We start from the raw sequence: 4,654 nt of genomic DNA on the forward strand, positions 1-4,654 counted from the left end.
ACTTGGAACCTGCCCAACGATTCCAACATGGATAGTCAGTGTTGATACCTCACCTCATAACAAAGATTATTGACACAGGAGCAGGTTGAGTGACGGTGTTTCCTTTTAATAATTGAGATATATTTGACATATCATAAAATCCACTCTTTAAAAGTGCACAATTCAGGGACGTTTAGTATATTCACAAAATTGTGCAACCATCACTGTTAATCCCGGAACATTTTCATCATTCCAAAGAGAAACTCTGTGCCCATTATCACGTACTCCTCATTTCCCCATCCTGGCAGAAAATGATGTTGCATGAACCTCATATTGTAAACTGAAATTGTTAACGGAATATTGAATTAGAGATGCCTGTGGGGGTATCCAAGTGGCGCCGCCTAGGATTTGTTTGGCCCTGGAGCTCAGGGGAGAAGTCTGTATTGGAAATGGAGATTTGGGAGTTCTCAGCTAGTGGAAACCATGGAATGACTATTTCTCAGAAAAAGGAGAGAAGATCTCAAAGGAAAAGCCCTGAAGAATTGCTAGCAAGTTTTGAACAGGCCAACGATAGTATGGTTTGAATCATCCTTAATGTGTTCTTTTCACAATTATAAAAATCATGTGATCATTGGCACACACATGGAACTTGCTATCTAAAAAAGCTAGATATCTACTATTATTTTCCCAGATTGACCAAAGTGAACACATTCAGAGAGTAATCTTTATTCCTGCATGGTCTTTTGGGTATAATTTTCTGCAAATTATAGCAGATGCTATAGAAATTCTAAAAATATCAAATCTTCACATTTCTTTCCAATGAGATTTCTAAGTTCCTCAAGGAGAAGGACCAGGTTCCATGCGTCCTTCTGTTCCCTACTGGACAGGGTGCCTATGTATAGAGAGAGAAAAATAAATATCTGGCTTTTTTTTTTGAGTTGGAGGGAGTCTCACTCTGTCGCCCACACTGGAGTGCAGTGGTTGCTCCTGGCCACCATAGCCTTGACCTGCTGGGCTCCGGCGATCCTTCTGCCTCAACCTTCCAAGTAGCTGGAACTACAGGTGCGCGCTACCACACCTGGCTAATTTTTTTTTTTTTTTTTTTTTTTATTGTAGAGATGAGGTCTCACCAAGTTGCCCAGGCGGGTCTTGAACCCGCGGGCTCAGGCAATCCACTCACCTCAGCCTCCCAAGGCGCAGGATTACAGGCTGAGCCACTGAGCCCGGCTAATAAATATCTGTTGATAAGAAAAAAAAATTGTTCTTTGGGTACTTATTCACTAAGACATTTAATATCCATATTTATTTATCTAATCATTTAATCAAGAAATACCGAGTACCTCATATAGGCTGCTACAATCTTATGGATGCAGGCCAAAACATAAACAAAAAAACCTTAGATATTTTCTTATATTGCCTTTATATTTTATAATCACATTTTATTATGTTTATTAATAAAAAAGCAAAGTAATTGTTGAATTAGTCATGAGAATCAATTAAAAAGTAGGTATGTAGATTTTTAATGAAGCCAGATATTGTCTTTAAAAATTATTTCTCTTTATAGTTGGCTTATGTGATTACTTTTCACCTTACTTTTTTAGCCCATTTAAGTAAGTCAAGTATTTTAAAGTAATCTCTTCAAAATTGAGAGAGGGAGTTCCCTTTCACTGGCTTTGTGTGCAATTTGATTACTCAGAATTTATAAACAAGGCATTGTATGATAAGTGCTATACGATTATTTTAAATTTGAGCCAATTTTTATTACTGTATATGAAAAAATAGATTTTGACAATGGAATTAGATGTACGTAATCAACAAATTGCAATGTGTTGCAAACTTCAGTAACAGTCAGCTGGGGCTTTTAACCTAATTTAGGTGTCGTTGCAGGTATTATCATATTAAAATTCAGCATTAAGACCCATCCGAGCATATTTTGGTATTCCATTAACATTTGCCTTAGAATTAAAACTTGATGCATTCAACCACTTGCTGCATGTATTGACAGACTCCTAAAACATGCCCCAGAGGGACTTTTAGCACACACACAGGATGACTCTTTACCTTTCCACTTAATTTTAATCCTTCTTCAAATATTTTTTAAAACTGCTTTCTCAGCCTAAAACACACTTTCTAAAAAATTCACAATTGGAGTATAAAAGGCAATTAGAACAAATTTATTAGATTGTTTTCCTCTATTGTCTACAAAACATTTAAATGAATATGTAACTGGAGAAATAAAAACCACCACCAGATAGAAACTGAGGAGGAAACTCGCTTAAAGCTGAGCTAAAAGAGGTGACTTACAAACACCTTTTGAAATTTCAGCCAAGCCCCTGTCTGAGAAAAATGCTGAATTGAATTTGAGGGCAGAAGCTAAAAATAGCTAAATTACTTTGCATAAGAAGTGGCAAATATGGAGATTAAAAAGTAGAGATAGGGTCTGAGAAGGGACAAAGAGAGTTAGAAAATGTGAGTGAAGATCATTCATCACAAGTATGACAAAGGGACCATTAACAAGAAAGATTTAGTTTATTTTTTATATTTTGGTTTTAATTTCTGTTTTTTTAGTCAGGGTCACTCTGCCACCCAGGCTGGAGTACAGTGGCAAGATCGCAAGATCACAGCTCACCATAGCCTCGACCTCCTGGACTCAGGTAATCCTTTCGCCTCTTCATTACAAGTAGCTGGGACTATAGGCATGTGCCACCATACCTGGCTTTTTTTTTTCTTCCTTCCTTTCTTTTTTTTAGAGATGTGATCTCACTATGTTGCCTAGGCTGGTCTCAAACTCCTGGGCTCAAGCAATCCTCCCACCTCAGCCTCCCAAATTGCTGGAATTACAGTCATGAGACACCATGCCCGGCCTAGGGATTTGTTTTGCTGCAATAGAAATCCCTCCATATTTTCAAACTTCTGTAAAGTCTGACATGCACACAAATGTCTCATGTGACTACCATGTGAATTGAGGATAATTTCCTTAATTATGTAATTTTCCATGGGAGTTGTGCTCTGGGAGAGGTACAGCCCATGTGGGACAGCAACTCAGTACACAAGAGCTGGTGCTTGGAGCCGGTGATGATTAGTCTAAGAAAGATAACTAACCTATAAACCCATTTGCTCTATCAGCACACTTTTAAAAGTTGCCACAGCAACCTGCTTTTATGTGCAGTTGCATGTAAATTCCATTTTAAAAGCAGAACAAATTGTAAGTCCTAAGAGAACATACAGGGCTCCTCCTCCCTAGAATGTTCCTCCATGTCTTGTCCTCCAGCTGCCACACATCCTTTCTTTCACTCTTACCTTCCAATGGGAAACTGTAGAGTTAGATGCTTCTCTGTGCAGTTTTCTCTCACTGTATGGTAATTGATTGATTGTCTTTTCCAATAAGACTCATAGTACTTGAGGACTCGAACTGTGGCTTATTTTCTGATTTATACCCAAGTGTTAGCAGAGTATTGAATACAAAGTTGGTGCCCCATAAGCACTGTTAGATTAACAAATAGAATTTGTGGCAGCATTTTATAGAAGATACTGTTGAGTTGACTGCCAACTAATTTTTAGAAGTCTTTGATTCCTTTTCTTTTCCGTATTTGATCTTTCATAAATCCTGTTACTTCCGCCTTATATCAAGAATCTAGGCCTTCTGCCGCAGGTGACTTCAGCACCATGCCCCAAACCAAGCGCGACAAGGAAGTTTCCTCAACTAAAACTGCCAAGAAAGGTTTGGAACTGAAACAGAACCTAATAGAAGAACTTCGGAAATGTGTGGACACCTACGAGGTCCTTTTCATCTTCTCTGTGACCAACATGAGGAACAGCAAGCCGAAGGACATCCGGAACGCCTGGGAGCACAGCCAGAGGGTGGTGGCCTTGGGTAGGAGGCCATCAGGTGAATACAAAGACAACCTGAACGAGGTCAGCAAGAAGCCGAGGGGCGAAGTGGGTCTCCTTTTCACTAACCAGCGGAGGAGAGTATCAGTGCTTCACGAAATACACGGAGATGAGCTACGCCCAAGCTGGAACAAAGCGACTTTCTCCTGAGCCTGGACCTGGGGCCCCTGGCGCAGTTGCCCCACTCCATGGAGCCACAGCTGTGGCCGCTGGCTTGCCCACGGCCTTCAAGAGAGATGTGGTGACCCTGCCTGCTGTCTGACTACGACGTGTGAAAGGAGGGCGACATGCTGACCCCGGAGCAGCCCCGTGTCCTGAAGCTCTTTAGATATGAGATGGCTGAATTCAAGGTGACCAACAAATACATGTGAGACGCACAGTAGGGAAGTTTCCCGCAGATGGGCGATGCCTTACCAGAGGGTGCCTTCGAATCGGCAGAAGAGTCACAGTCCTACGACGACGACTGATTGGGAGTCGGGACCAAGGGCCCTTCTGCCCCTTCTGGTTCCACTGGGCCACGAGGACCGCTGCCCTCCAGAGGGGGCGGCTCTTCATCCGGCTGTAGATGAAGACAAAGGAGGGCGATGGGTACTGACTGTTTGTAAAGAGTCAAACTTTGCAGGTGTCTCCCTGGAGACAATGAAAGGGACTTTTCTGAGAAAAAAGGCCTCTGGGTCTGTGTTTCTGTTTGGAAAAAAAGAATCTAGCTTTTTCTTCTTCTGTTCAACAGGTGTTATGGCTAATCATTGGTTTAAAAAAAAAAAAATAGGCTGGGTTCGGTGGC

General features: G+C 41.2%; 1 pseudogene; it reads left to right on the forward strand.

Annotated features, from left to right (window-relative positions):
- Nucleotides 1–3,645: 3,645 nt before the first annotated feature.
- LOC103256406 lies at nucleotides 3,646–4,337 on the forward strand (annotated as a pseudogene).
- Nucleotides 4,338–4,654: the final 317 nt, after the last annotated feature.

Source organism: Carlito syrichta, unplaced genomic scaffold, assembly GCF_000164805.1.
Source record: "Carlito syrichta isolate Samal-C Ts95f unplaced genomic scaffold, Tarsius_syrichta-2.0.1 Scaffold289388, whole genome shotgun sequence".
Classification (NCBI taxonomy): Eukaryota; Metazoa; Chordata; class Mammalia; order Primates; family Tarsiidae; genus Carlito; species Carlito syrichta.